This window comes from Ammospiza caudacuta, chromosome 8, assembly GCF_027887145.1.
Source record: "Ammospiza caudacuta isolate bAmmCau1 chromosome 8, bAmmCau1.pri, whole genome shotgun sequence".
Classification (NCBI taxonomy): domain Eukaryota; kingdom Metazoa; phylum Chordata; class Aves; order Passeriformes; family Passerellidae; genus Ammospiza; species Ammospiza caudacuta.
The window spans coordinates 37,358,989-37,372,876 of NC_080600.1; the positions used below are offsets into that span (position 1 = coordinate 37,358,989).

Genomic DNA, 13,888 nt, shown 5'->3' on the forward strand with positions numbered 1-13,888 from the left:
TGCGAGCCCATTACACAAACCTCAGAAGATCATATAAGAAGTTCCACATCTTACACAGAAGGATGTCCCAGGCTTTGATCATTCAGTGCCTCATAAAGTTTCCAAATCCCTAACCTGTCATTAAAGGCCAGTGAGCTTTTCTAAGCAGGAACACAGCACAATGCTGGGTGAAAAGCAAAACTCTGAGTACTCAGCATTGCTGCAGATGCCTGTGGGTGCAGACAAGTGCCTTTCAGCATGCATTCGTAAACCTCGAGAAAGTGAATCATCATTTTCTGTCCTGTGTGGAGAAATCCCACAGGAATGTCACCAAACACCAGCAGGGATTTTTGTCCACTGCCACCAAACCATACCCATTTTGTTAATTAAAAAAAATATTTATTTCCTAACCATTTCCTGAAGATTCAAGGCATGTGATGAATATTGCGACAGAGATAGACCAGAGTTCTGCATCTCATTATAACCTACAGGCATGTTTATTTAATTTACATGACGTTGTGGAGGTGACCAGAAAGTTTTTTACTTTGATGTTTGTCCTTATGAAAGAAGGCTGTATCCATACAGAAGAGCAGGATTGGCCACGAGATGTCACCCAGCCTCTATGAGCTCTGAGGCAGGCTGGAGGGAACAGAGACCGCTCTGAAGCTGAGCCGAACGAGAGACTGTCCAAAGCAGTCACCTCCTCCCTGCACCAACACACCGCTTCCTCTGCGCTAATGGCTCTCACAGGCCAACTTCTGGTGCCGTGCAGAGCGTGTTTTACGGACAGCCTAAGCGGCTGAACAGACACAAATACCTCATTCTAATGCTTAGGAAACGTGTGGGCCGGGATAACGCGTCCGCCCAGCGCGGGCAAAGCCGCGCTGCTGCCGGCGGCTTTGCTGAGGGAAACCCTCGCAGGAGGGGGACGAGCCCGGGGCGGCAGAGGCCGGGAGCCGCCTCCGCTCACTCACCACGGCGGGCGGCGGCTGTCACCGTGCCCGGTGATCGTGGCCGTGCCAAAACACCCATGCCCGTGCCCACGGCCGCGGCCATGGCCGTGGCCGGGCGGTTCCCCTCAGGGCCGCCCTGCGCGCTCGGCGCCCGGGCACGCACTTTGCAGACGCTCCCTGGCTGCGCCTCGCCCTGTCACAGGCGCTTCCGGCCGCGCGCGCTGCCCCCCCCCCCCCCGCCCCGCCCCGCCCCGCCCCGCCCCGCCGCGCTGCGCCCCCGTGCGCGGCCGGCACTTTGCAGACGCTCCCCGGCGCCGCCCGCCCCCGCCTGGCCCGTCCCCCGGCGGCGCGGCCGCGCCTCCGCCCGCGCTCGGCCATGGGCGCTGCGCCGCGCTCCGCCCGGCGCGGGGACCTGCGCGCCGCCCGGACAGGTGAGGCGGCACCGCGCTGCGGGGCCACCGGGGCTCCGCCGCCGCGCCCAGCCCCGCCGCGGGGGTCGCTGCAGCCGAGCGGGGGGGGCCGCACGCTAACAACAACACCCCCCCCCCGCCCGGCGGCATCGCCCCCGCCTGCCCGGGCGCGGCGGCGGGCGCGGAGCGGGAGGGATGCGGGCACGGGGGCAGCGCCCAGCGGCCGCCCCGGAGCGGCGGGGCCCGTGCTGGCCGCGGCCCGGCCGCCCCCGTCACCTTGCGGAACGACCTTCCGCGGCGGGGGGAGCCGCGGGGCCCCGGGCCGGGCGCGCCGGGCGGCGGCTGCGGGCGGGGGGCGGCCCCGGGCGCACCGAGAGGGTTCGCCGAGCGCGGCGGCGGTGCCGCGGGTGGGAGGATGGATGTTGGGCGAGAGTCTGTTGAAATCTCCCCCTTGTGATGCCATTTACAAGCTCTCGGTTCCACCCGGTTTGGTGGTTTTGTTCCCTCTCCAATGCTTTGTAAACCTCTAGGAAGTGAATTTGAGAAAGAGGTTTTCCTGAAAGCTGTCACCTCGGTGCCAAACGTGCCTTGGGCTGCCATAGCTACTACTTTTTCTCTTTTTTTTTTTTTTTTTTTTTTTTTTTTTTTTTTGTAATTTGCCAGAGGTTTGGATTGGAAAACACAGTGCTTTTTATTTGCCAGCTTCAGTGTTTCTGTCACATCAACATCACCTTGTGGTTTGGTCGCAGGGATTTCTGTGTCAAAATCGCATCAGGCTGACCTGATGTGATTGCATAGGTGTGCGGACCTACATTGAACAAGCATTGTATTGTTTTTTCTTGAGTTTCAGCAACTGTTTAATGCAAAGTTACTTTGTAGCACGTTTAGGGGGAAAATAAGTGTCACTCGGTTTTGCGGAAGTAAATCTTGGTCGAGGCTTTCCCCGCTGTCAAGAGTCTGTAGGTTCCATCTTTCCCAGCTGTGCTACAGTATCAGTCTCATCTTTGGAGAGCATATTTTTCCTGCCGGCATTGGGGTCAGCAAACCTGAGAAAATGAATTCTCGATTCTTGCACTAGGTCTTGTTACATCAATCTCTCTTGATAACTGCAGCAAGAATAGAACACTTTAAATGAAGGCTTACTCTTGAGATTCGTGTTATTATTCAGTCTTATTTGCCTAAAAAGCTCTGTAGCCTTGTCCCCATGAAATAGTATGATGGCTTTTTCAACAACATGACTCATAATCCTAAATACAGGAATGAATTTTGACTTAGTGCTGTGCAAGTGCTTTATCTCAGCAAACAGCTTTGTGTGTAAAATGCCAGTAGGGTGGAGGGAGTCGCTGGCACTCATCTGCTAATCTCTGTCCTCGGGAGGACAGCGTTTAAAGTTGCTTCCAGACTGGGGCTATGTCTTTGCTCCCAAATCAATGAGGTGATCTCAGTTCTTCCAGCATAATTTTGCCCTTTCATAAAAAGCTTTCAAAAAAACGGTTAGTTCTTGGTTTCTACATTATTGAAACCATTTTGCCTGGGGACGCAAAGTTCAATTTAGTCTGAATGGATGATTTACCTTTTTCCTTCTTGATTTCTGTGTAATGACTCTGACTGTAGTTCATGAGAAACCCTGCTTGCTGCAGCACCCACGGTTCACATAATTACTGCTGCTTGTACCAAGCCTAGCAATAGGGGAAAAGCCTTCCACCTTTCTTTCTGGTGCTTTTATTGCATTCAAGGTACTTTCACTTCAGCTTTCCCTTCTTTGCCAATCTGAGGTGTAGGGAGTAGTTTGCTCTTTAAATGGCCCGTGGAGCAGTATGTTTACTGAAAGAAATGTCTATTCTTCCTGATTTAACATATGCAGGCTGTTTCCTGTTGCTCTTATGTAGAATATGGATTTATTTTGTACGAACAGAATAAGGATTAAATAAGAACATATGCTTCCTCTTTTCTGAGTGATAAATCCATCTTGCTGTCCCGGAGGAAGGCAGCTTATACAGCCTGGACTGAAAAGATGCTGAAAGACAAAGTGACTGAGTGCTGAATATAAGAAGATCAGGTTGTCTAAGCTCCCCAAACTAGACTGCCTAAAACTTGGGAAGCAGCCAGCAACACTGGGTGCAAATCATGTAAAATCCTTAATCTGCTTCATGAAATAGAACCTGGCAAAATAGTGAAGCGTTCTGAATTCTTAAAATGACTTAGAATAAAGACAATTGCTCATCAGTTTTAAGTCTTCTCCCTCCAAACAGATTCCCTTCTGTTCCCTTGTTTTAAAAAGTAAAAGAAAGCTTTGCATTGTTAATTTCTACGCTTCAGATAGTACGTGGAATTTTATTAGCACCACTCCCTTCCCTTCAAGTCTGAAATTATTCCTTTTTTTTATTTCATATGCTGGGTTATGTTTTTGGCATTGTATGCTCCTGTCATCTAACAAGTTCACTGCTTTTGCTTCTGTTGAGTAAAATAGCTTAGTGTGCAGTTTCATTCCTCATCTTGGCTCCAAAATTTTAATAGATTTATTTAAATTTATTAGCTATGTGGTGGGTGTTTTAAAGGCTTATGTGAATGCAGTGTTCATGTTTTCATGCAGTGTTCATGTGAGAAGATGAGACTTGGTGTTTTATGAGAGAATGGGAAAATTAGTTCAGGTTTTTTTTTTTTTCTGAGGAAGAGCAGTCCCGAGGGAGATCCAGTGGCAAACATCATGGTTATTTGCCAACAGATTTTTTGACTTAGTGTTTGCTTAGTCTCTTAAGTAGATGTGGAAACAAATACACTGATGAATATCAAAGTGCCAGGTTCTGATTGCATTTTCACTTCTATCACATTGTCCCCAAAGTATCTGCAGAACTCTTCTGCTTAGCCTGTTTTGGAACCAGAGTACTCCAGCAGCAATTCTTGGGGAAAAATATTGGAAGCAGCTGCTGAGGAAATGAAAATGCTACACAGTGCTAATCAGCTGGGAATCTGATGAGTGGAAACTCTTTCAGGAATCAAGCAGTTTTGCTATTACTGCATCTTCAATTTCAAAAAAAAATTAACTGCTTGGAGTGGAATAAGGTCATTCTTTATTCCTCTCTACTTTTGCAAAGTTAATATTTGTGCATCTCTGTCTTTCATATGCCACATAAACAAAACAAAAAAAATAAACAAACCACAAACCCAGAATACAAAAATCTAACAAATCTCTTGTCCTTCCATACTTCAGAAGAAAGAGTGGAATTTTGCATTTGCTACCCTCTGTATGCCTGCACACTCAAAATCCTCTTGTTTTCTTTCATCTGTACACCTTCTGTTATTGGCATAGAATATTGAAATTTTGAAGGTTTCCTTATCTATTTAACTTTTATTTCTTGAAGAACTCAGACCTATAATGTAATGAAGTATAATTTCTCTGAGGTATAAATCTCACTCAGATCATGTTTTGATAGATTTCTGTTGCTTTTTACCCTGTTTTGTTTTTTACTATTTCTTCCTTGTTCCTGTGAGTTGATAATTTACTGTAAATTATGGCTACAGAGAGGGTGAGTAGAGTTTTGTACAAACTTAGACTAGTTCAGTGGAGGGTTTTGGATAATGAAATAGCCTCTCTACAGTGGATGTGGTTTGAGGAGGAGCCACCATAATGACAAAGCACTGGCAACACAAGCACTGACGCAGCCTCCAGGTGTGAGGCAGTGCCTTTCTGTGGCAGTGCAGATTTTGTCACAGTGGATAGCCTTCTTCTTTTACTCGAGCTGGAATAGTCCAGCTGTCTTGAGATGAATTGTGGGGTTTTGTTCTTGCCTTTCCACAAGGAGAAGTCTTGCTGCTCTAATCAGGTCAATCCTTCAAGCCCAAGGTCTGTGCATGCAGTCAGGCCATGATGCAGCTCTTTCTTTTAGCAACTTCTGCTGGAGAGATTTCATACCTGTGTGACAGCTTGTGTACTAGGGAGACACTGCAGTGAAAGTACAAGAGGAAATGCTTTGGGGGACAGGGATTCCCTCTTACAGTACTCTAAACAGCAAAGTCCTTTTCTCGAAAGCTTAAGTCAATGCTGTGATTCATTTGATTTATTATTTATGGTTTGTATGAGTTAAGAATCCTGTGATCCTGGCCCTTTGAGTCTCACAAGGACCTCTTATTCCTCTTAGCCAGCTGTATTTTTTCATATATCCCACAGGCATTCCAAACTGTTTAACCTTGATTATTTGTCTAACCTGCTGATATTTGTCCTACTGATTTTTATATCCTGATAAAGTCCTGTAATCTTTGAAAGTGATCAACCACTTCTTTTGACCTTGTCCTTTAGATAAAAGGATTTCCCTAGATTACAAGTAGCAGGCTGAACTTGATTTTACTTTAATTGGTTGTTGCTCATGGGTCATGTAGTTTGTTACATTTCTTTATATATAATCTTTGACATGAAATGTATTCCTTGTGGTTATGTTTCTCTAGAATAGTTTTAAAGCTAAAAGCTTTTTTTCACTCTTGTTAGAGTTAGGTAATGAGGTTATTGCTGCTTGTTCCCATTGCCTATTGAGGTTTGTTCCTCCTTTCCTGTGTGCACTGTGACTGGTTCAGCTTTTTATTTAACCTGAGCTGCTAGCAAGGCGTTCTCAGACAGCTGCTAATGGAGCAGTAGATTGCATACAGGTAAAACTCCTTCACCAAAAGGGTTTTCAGGCTTTCAGAATGCCCAGGGCTGAGTCAGCATCCCTGGAGGTGTTCAAAAGACATGCAGACCCTTGGACTCGATGTTCTCAAGCACCTTTTCCAACCAAAGAGATTTTGTGATTCTACATTGCTGTAAAAGGTACAAAATGCAGTGAATTACCGTTCCTGCCCAAGATTATGTTGTGAGAACTGGATGGTTTTTGATCTTTGGAAGATGCTGAACATTTGGGTTCTGCCACATTGTGTCATAGTCCTCTTGTCTGCAATGTGTGACCAGAGTGGATTAACACATTTTTGCTGTTTTTCTAATAAAAATCTTCTGTATGAGCATATATTCCCTTGGGCAGTAGTTCTCTTGAGTTTGAAATGCTGTCTTATCCCTCACCTCTCTTTTTTTTCTGTCCTCACCCTTTCTCTCTGATCCTTTTCTGCAGAGAACTATTACTGTTCAATGCAGCTTCAATGCAGTTTTTGAACTCTGCAGAATGCATGTGATATGCCTGGAAGACAATTTCAAGTATTTAAGGACCCACATAACTAAACTTTTATTTTCTCTTCTGTTTTGACCTTCTTTTTTATAAAATGAAGCATAAAATGTATTTTGATTGAAGATGCACTGTCTAAAACATTTCATTAGACACATAAACCTTGTCTGCATAATATACATAACTCCTTCATTCAGTGAATTTGAAAATTGGTATAGTATTCATAATAAACATCCTTGAAGAGATAATCTACCTCCTAACAAGCTTATGTAATTGCTTGTTAAGTAATTTCTGAGTCTCTCTTGATAGGCCCTGTTCAAGTACAGTTTGTGCAATGACTTAATTTTCTGTATTCTAGATTTAGAAGAGTGAAAACACCAGCTCTAAGTTACACCAGAAAGTTTCATGCTGCACCACTACACCTCTGTATCAGGAATTCAAATTCATTTCCTTTCCCCTAGTCTCTGCTTCTCCCTGTACAGGTTTGATCTGACAGTATAGGAAAAAGGTGTGGAACATGCTGTAGAGAAGTAAAAAAAATGATTTCTCAATCTTTACCTCTCAGACTTCAGCCTAGGTGTCTCAGCATATTTGACCCCATTATTAAAGCTGCCTTGTTCCAATCAGTCCCTTAGCACATTGTTTTGGGTTTCTAAGTTCTTGTAAAAATGAGCAGTTTGCTTCCCTGTATTTATTTTTGTGAAATGCAGTTTCTCTCTCAGGATTATTGATCCTCCAAGGGCATGGTGAAATGCAGCATCATTCTGTTTACACTTCACATCTCTTTCTTTCTGCAGTTATGCAGCTGCTTTTCTTTTACTAGACTGCAAAAAATCATGCAGGAGCAGAATGCTTCCAGTGGCTTTTCTGCTGAAGCTAACAGCTATTTTACTACACATTAAATTAACCAGTTTTGAATACTTAATCTAATTTTAAGGGCTTGTAATCAGGTTGCCATATTTTATGGTTAAACTTTAAATATGTTTATGGTTATAGCTTAAAATAAAACATTCGCTTGTTACTTTTAATAGAAATTTTCTTAAATACCAGTAGAGTTTTTTTAAAAAAAATCAACAATAATAGTTAAAAAAAAGAATTCTTTTGATAACTTAACTTCTTTTGAAAGACAAAATGTGCTCCTTATAAATAAGCTGTGGGTCTTGTTGGAGTACTTTCCCTGAGTTTTTTCAGCAGCTCAGCATTCCTAAGTTCACGAAATTGGATAATCAGTAAAATAAAAACTTCTGGCTGTATTAATGATGTGAGAAATGAAACCAAATTGAAGCAGTGCTTGGTTCCACAAAGTGATTTGACCTGTTACTGGATCTACATCCTGGTGGTTTGAAGCCTCTGACAGCTTATTGAATCACGTTTTGTTCCCAGTTGTGAATCTTTGTGAAGTCTTTGAGTGTCTGAAGTGACTCCCCTTGGACTCTGGATTGATAACTTAAAGGGATTATTATGATTCCTTTGAGGAAAAGGTTACAGTAACTTTCACCTGACCTATCATAGTAAAATTCTCCCCAAGGTAAATTAGAGAATATTTGAGGGAGCAAGGAGGAGCTCCAGGCTGGAAGGTGCTCAAGGGCTTGGTTTCCATCACAGGTTTCTGCATACTTGCATCTGTGATGAAGTTCTGTGGAAATTGGACTTTCCCAGTGTAAGTTTGGAATTCCCCTTTGGTGGGTGATCCCGTCTGGCTCCTGAACCTGCAAAGGAACAGTTGTTGCAGCACTGCTGATTTGTTACCAGCAGGGATTCAGTGTTGCCACAGGTCTGTGGTGAAAGGGCTGGAGCTTTCCGGTGATGTCAGGAGAGTTTAACCACAGTGGGTGAATTCTGTAAAAGGCACATTGCAGTTTACTTAAGCTCTTTTTGACTTGATGCTGCTTAAACCTCTGGCTCTGTGTACTAAAACCAGCACAATGAGGCCCAAGTGTACACTTAAACTTTCCTTTGAGGGCTGTACTGGCTGATGCAGAGCAAAAACTTGTACCAGGTTTAGCTTCTGTTCAGTTTCCATTAAAGACCTTGTACCTTGATTCATTTCCTGGCATCGTAGTTTCCATATGTACTGGATGCATAGCTTTGGCACTGTGTAATGTCATAGAATGCCACTTCTGAGTCGCTTAAACATGGCTGGGAACACTTTCTTACACACTGAGATATTGGCATGGATGTGGCCGCTTCTAGAGCAAAGAAAACTGTGAGCCTTATAAAAGGAAAAAAACTTCCTTTTTAAAAAGCTGTACTTGAAAAATAGTATTGTAGTTTAACTATGTGTGGAAAACTGTTCTACATCAATTTTACATTTTTTAGACTTAAGAAGGGGGTTAGATGGAGATCTGAAGAATCTGTTTTCTCATTAATTGGGATTTAAAAATATTTTAAGAAGCAGGGGTTCTTTTTCCCCTACATTTGAAGTGCAATTTTTCTTCAACCTTTGTACCTAAAGAAAGGATTTCTTCCCCATCCCCCATTAGTACTCTGGTTTGTTAGAATTGTCTTGGACTCTATTCAGACTGTTGTTTGTACCTCAAGTCTGTTCTACCTTTGAATATTGTTTCCATGGTGGACATGGAAAACTTGAGCTCCATTGCCTACTATCAATATACATTTTTGTGTTTATTTATCCAAATTTAAAAACAAAAAAGCCTCCTTACTGTATAAATTCCTGATGTACAACTCAGATTTCACAGTATTGATTTTGGTGTGCATTATGAAAAGGGTTTTTTAATGAAGGTGTACTCTTGCCCTTTGACAAGCTACAGAATATTTTTAAGTATGCCACCCACCTTATTCTTTAACTGAAATTTGACATTTAATTAAAGAGACTGCTGATGCAGCATTGTAGTTTGGCAGAAATAACTGTAGGAACTTCACAGTCTCTACCTTGCCTGTACTATGGGGATCAAGCGCTTTGCTCAGGATAAAGATGTTTGTCCAGGCCACAAAAATGCAGGATTAAAACCTTCTCATTTGTTATTTTTTAGTGACCAGCTCTGTCGTCCTTGCATTTGACAAACAGAGAAAGAAATCTGTCAAATATTATTTTCATACTTCTTTTTCTTTTGCTAATATATTCTCACTTGTGTTGTGTGTGTGCCTCAGAGCAGTGCTAACCATTGTCCAGTTTACTATGGTGTTCAGGTCTTTATTTCTTTTATTGAAATTTATTTAGGATGTCATGATAGTCATGATAATCTCTCAATCTATTGCATAATTTGGGTTTGGTGTTGTGGGTTTTGTTATGTGTGAGGAGGGCTTTCTAATCCCCTGTTCTGCTTGTAAAAACAGCATGATTTCTATGTTAATCCAGACTTCTGAATGGCTTTTGCTATTTCACTCCAAGCATTTTGTCTTCAGTTTCTAAAACCTAATATTTTTTATTTAAAAAGTTAGGAAATGTCCTTATTTGCCAAACTCCTTGACTTCTTGAATTGATTAAAAGAGAACTCGCTCATCCTGCTCCACCCACTGGACATGCCTAAATAGAATTTTTTTTTTCTGTACAAGTCAAAGTTGATGAAGTCTCTGAATGCTGTATGTGCAGTTGTGCTGAATCTTTGTTATAATCATCTAATAATAGGTTCTAGCTTACCTTGTACCTTTCTGTTGGGTTGCTCATTACCTATTTATGAAAACAGATGATTTGAAGCATTGATTTCAAGCCTTCACAAGGACAGTTGGTCTTCATCTTTTTCTTTGTGACAACAAAGTTTCCTCACAGTTCCTCTTTCCTGGTTTGCTTTTTTTTTTGTTTTCTGATGAGGCTTTTTCAAGTGACCTCAGGATGTCCATAATGATTGAGGGTGTTTTTACTGAAGGTCTGACTCACTGCCCATGTTGCACAAGTTTTGAATTCACAGAAAATGGAAGTAGCACATTGAAACTGGGTAATCCATGAATGTCCAGTAATTTGTCCTAATCTACAGAATTTTTTTCCCTTGGGATTATTAGCACCAGAGTTATCTTCCATGGTTTTGCTAATATAGTCAATATATTACTGGAATAACATATTTGGCTTGATTGTTATAAATGTTTGTGTAGAAATCTAATCTAAGGCTATCATTATACCTCCCAAAGAGAGCTAGTCAGGATAAACAAATGAAAATATTATGGAGAAAATTTAAGTTTGAAACTTTACATTGTCTCAGTGGTCTGTTAGAATGCAGGAAAGCTGAGCAGAGCAAGGCAGCAAAGAAATCTTAATTTAGACAGCTTTTAAAATTCTATCTTCTGAAATGTCCAGTAAATCCATGCTAGCTGCTGTCATGTCATAATTAAGCTGCTTCTTTCAGTCCTGAACCTCAAGTCATATGTTGAGTCCAAACTGTAAGATATGAGTTTTCCCATTGTTAAAATAACAGTCTAAGCTGGAAACTGTTAAGTGATAAAAGGAAGAAATATCATATTCCTCTGAAATACAGAGGAAAATGTTATTGAAAAAATTTATTCTTTCTTTTGTGAGGCTAGTAGCTTGAACTGCTCTTCTCTTTAAGACCACACCTAATAATAGGTATCATAAAATAAGAATAATAATAATAAGTAATCATAATTGACCATAAAATCACAGAATGGTTTGTGTTGGAATGGATTTCAAGGCTCATCTCATTCCAGCCTTCTTGCAGGAACCTTCCACCAGACCAGCTTGCTCAGAGCCCCATCCAGCCTGGCCTTGAGCCCTTCCAGCCACTCCTGCAGTGAGGGCTGGGGTGTTCTGGTGTCCCCCTGCAGTCAGAGCCCCTGGTGGCCTCTGATGGCTCAGGTACACATTTACCCACTTGAGCCAGAAGAATTTGGGTGTAAGGATACCATGGTCTGTGTTGGATCCTCGTGGTTGTAGCTTACACAGCAAATGGACTGCTCAGGATGTTGAAATGCGATAAGATAATGCCTGAAATAGTTATTTGCAGGTTATCTGTCAAATCCTGGCTGCTACAAAGATAAATCAATGTAGCCCAGTGATACGCAGTTTAAAAGAGAAAGGCTTTTTGTATCAACTTTTAAGATGTGTTTGCCAGCACATTTCCCCTGGGAGTTGAAAGGAATGAGTATTTTCATATTATTAGAAAATCTATTCCTCTGTCTTTGCCTATCTTTTTCTCTTCATTAGGTTTGACTAAACAGTAAAGAAATCCATTCATCTGTGGTAGTATCAGGAAAGTGTTGTCTGTTTTCCTCTCTGCTGGTACTACAGTACTGTTTCAAGATCATTTACATTCTGCTCAGAGCTGTAAGTGATCTTTTTGGCAGCTTTGTGCATTTACATTAACTGCTGGATTGTAATAATTTTCAAATGGATTGTCTGAAAATAGATGGTTTTGGTTACATATTTATAGATGAGTATTCCTGTCTGTGGGTTTATTTTATGTCTTGTACATTTACCTAACTAATATAAACGTGGCTCTAGGAAGAACCTTGTTAGATCAAAATGCAGAGCTTTTCATTGTCACCATTCTGGAGATGGACAATATTGCTTATTGAATTTCCTTTTTTCATCTGGAAACCATTTGGATTTAGGAGGCTATTTAGGAGGGATTTTCTAGAGATTTTTTAATGCTTGAGGGAGAAGAAAGGAAGCCTTGGTGTTTACATTCTATGGTTTATAATGTTTTTGTATTGTTGAAACACAAGAGAACAAACCTAAATAATACCCTAATGTTTTTGAGTGGACCTTGGAAGTCTGACTTGTAGCTCTTATCCCTGTTATTCAGATAATGTTTGACAAATACGTGGATATTTTGTTGTACATAGGTAGTGTTTTCAATTTATATTAATGTCCATCTGCAAGATATTCTGCAGCAACATTTTCTGCTAGAAGGAACATTTTTTTGTCTCTTCCATCCATACAACTATGAGTGGCAGAGATTTGTGATTGCTAAATTTTATGTGACCCTTTTAGAGAATAGCTACCAAAGTGAACACATTTCTCCTTGTTTTTGGAAAAGCTTTTTATTTAATGACAGTGGTTCAGTTTAAACCAAGTGTTCTAAGAACTGGTTTGTGTTCCCAGCACTGCAGAGGGAAAAGCTCAACGTACATGTTTGAGAACACTGAAGAGCACACGTGGGGGAATTCCAGGACTGGTGAAAATTTCAGAAGGTAGAAGGTATTTAACATAATTACATAGCTTCAGATTGTTTAAACCTTGTACAGTTCAGACAAGTGCAGAATTACCTCACCAAATTTTCCCCCTTTTTTTTTTTTATTTAATGTGTTTGAAAAGCTGCAGAGGACTGAATTTCTTAACTGAGTAAGTTCAGAAGGTAGACAAGTGAGGTAAATAACCTTCTGATATGATTCAGGCTGGAAAATATGAAATTAAATCCATGACAACGCAAGTATAATCTCATTTTTGAGTTACATAAGACTGTTTAAAATGGGTCATTAGTGTTGGGGAAAAACATGTTTTAATTTTTTAGGCTTTTTCCCCGTCCTCCCCTTCCCACACTAGAGGGAATGCTTTTCTCTAGGGACAAAGATAGGATGAAGCTAAATACATCACTTGTCTACTTTATTCTCCATCATATTGCTTCAGTGGTAATCACTTGTTTGAGATTCACCTTCAGAGATTCTGCCTGACATATGGTGATGTGCATAATGAATATATGCAAACATATAGCAGTTTGAAATTCATTCTTTATTGCACTTAGGTTTTAGTTCACAAATTGCTTTAATAATTAAAGAGATTTGGTAAGCATTAATCTATGCACTTATGGGAAATTTCACCTTAATTATTTATTATTTGTGTGAGATGAAAAAAAACCAATTTAAGACCTGCCTTGAGAGTTTGGCTTCTCTTGTTTCCTAATTTCAAATTATGTACAGGCAGATTAGGTTTCTATATTTTGAAAGTACCACCACTTTCTGGGGAGGATAAGAATTTGGTTGTTTGAGAAATGTCACCTGGGTGGCTTAGTTAGGGTTTTGGTTGATGTTCAGTTTGGGGGTTTTGGGACATTGTTTTGTATTAGGTTGTGGGGTTTTTTTAGAATGGGGTAGGGAATGTTTTATTGTTTGGGATTTTTTCAGCTACAAAGAGATCTTGGCTAGAAAGTGAGTGGCTTCCTCAGCAGCCCCTTAGAACTGAGACATACAAAGGGAAGTGCACCCAGGTGTTCTCTAGACATCCAAGAATGTAAACCTCAGAAACCAAAAACCTGTTCTCAAAAACCGGTTCTCTCACAAACTCTTTATACTGTGTTGTGGGTAACTGGGGAAAGGACTGAAATGTTCACTTTCCCATTGGTAACGTGAACCATGTGATAGTGATGATGAGCAAGAACTCAACTGCTGCAAATCTTGTTGAAGCTGTACCTCTTCCTTGGGTACTCCTGACTGTCAAAATTGTCACAATTGGTTGCCAGCAATGGGAGTTGCATCCACAAAATCCAGC

At 41.3% G+C, this 13,888-nt stretch overlaps 1 protein-coding gene across 1 annotated transcript in view; it reads left to right on the forward strand.

Moving 5' to 3' along the window:
- The first annotated feature begins 1,267 nt into the window (after positions 1 to 1,267).
- The window catches only part of MGAT5 (alpha-1,6-mannosylglycoprotein 6-beta-N-acetylglucosaminyltransferase), a 111,957-nt gene continuing 99,336 nt past the window's right edge, over positions 1,268 to 13,888 (forward strand). The window contains exons 1-2 of the mRNA XM_058810010.1: positions 1,268 to 1,363; positions 12,506 to 12,594. The gene's annotated coding sequence lies outside the window, so the exon portion shown is untranslated. The remainder of the gene's footprint in view (positions 1,364 to 12,505; positions 12,595 to 13,888) is intronic.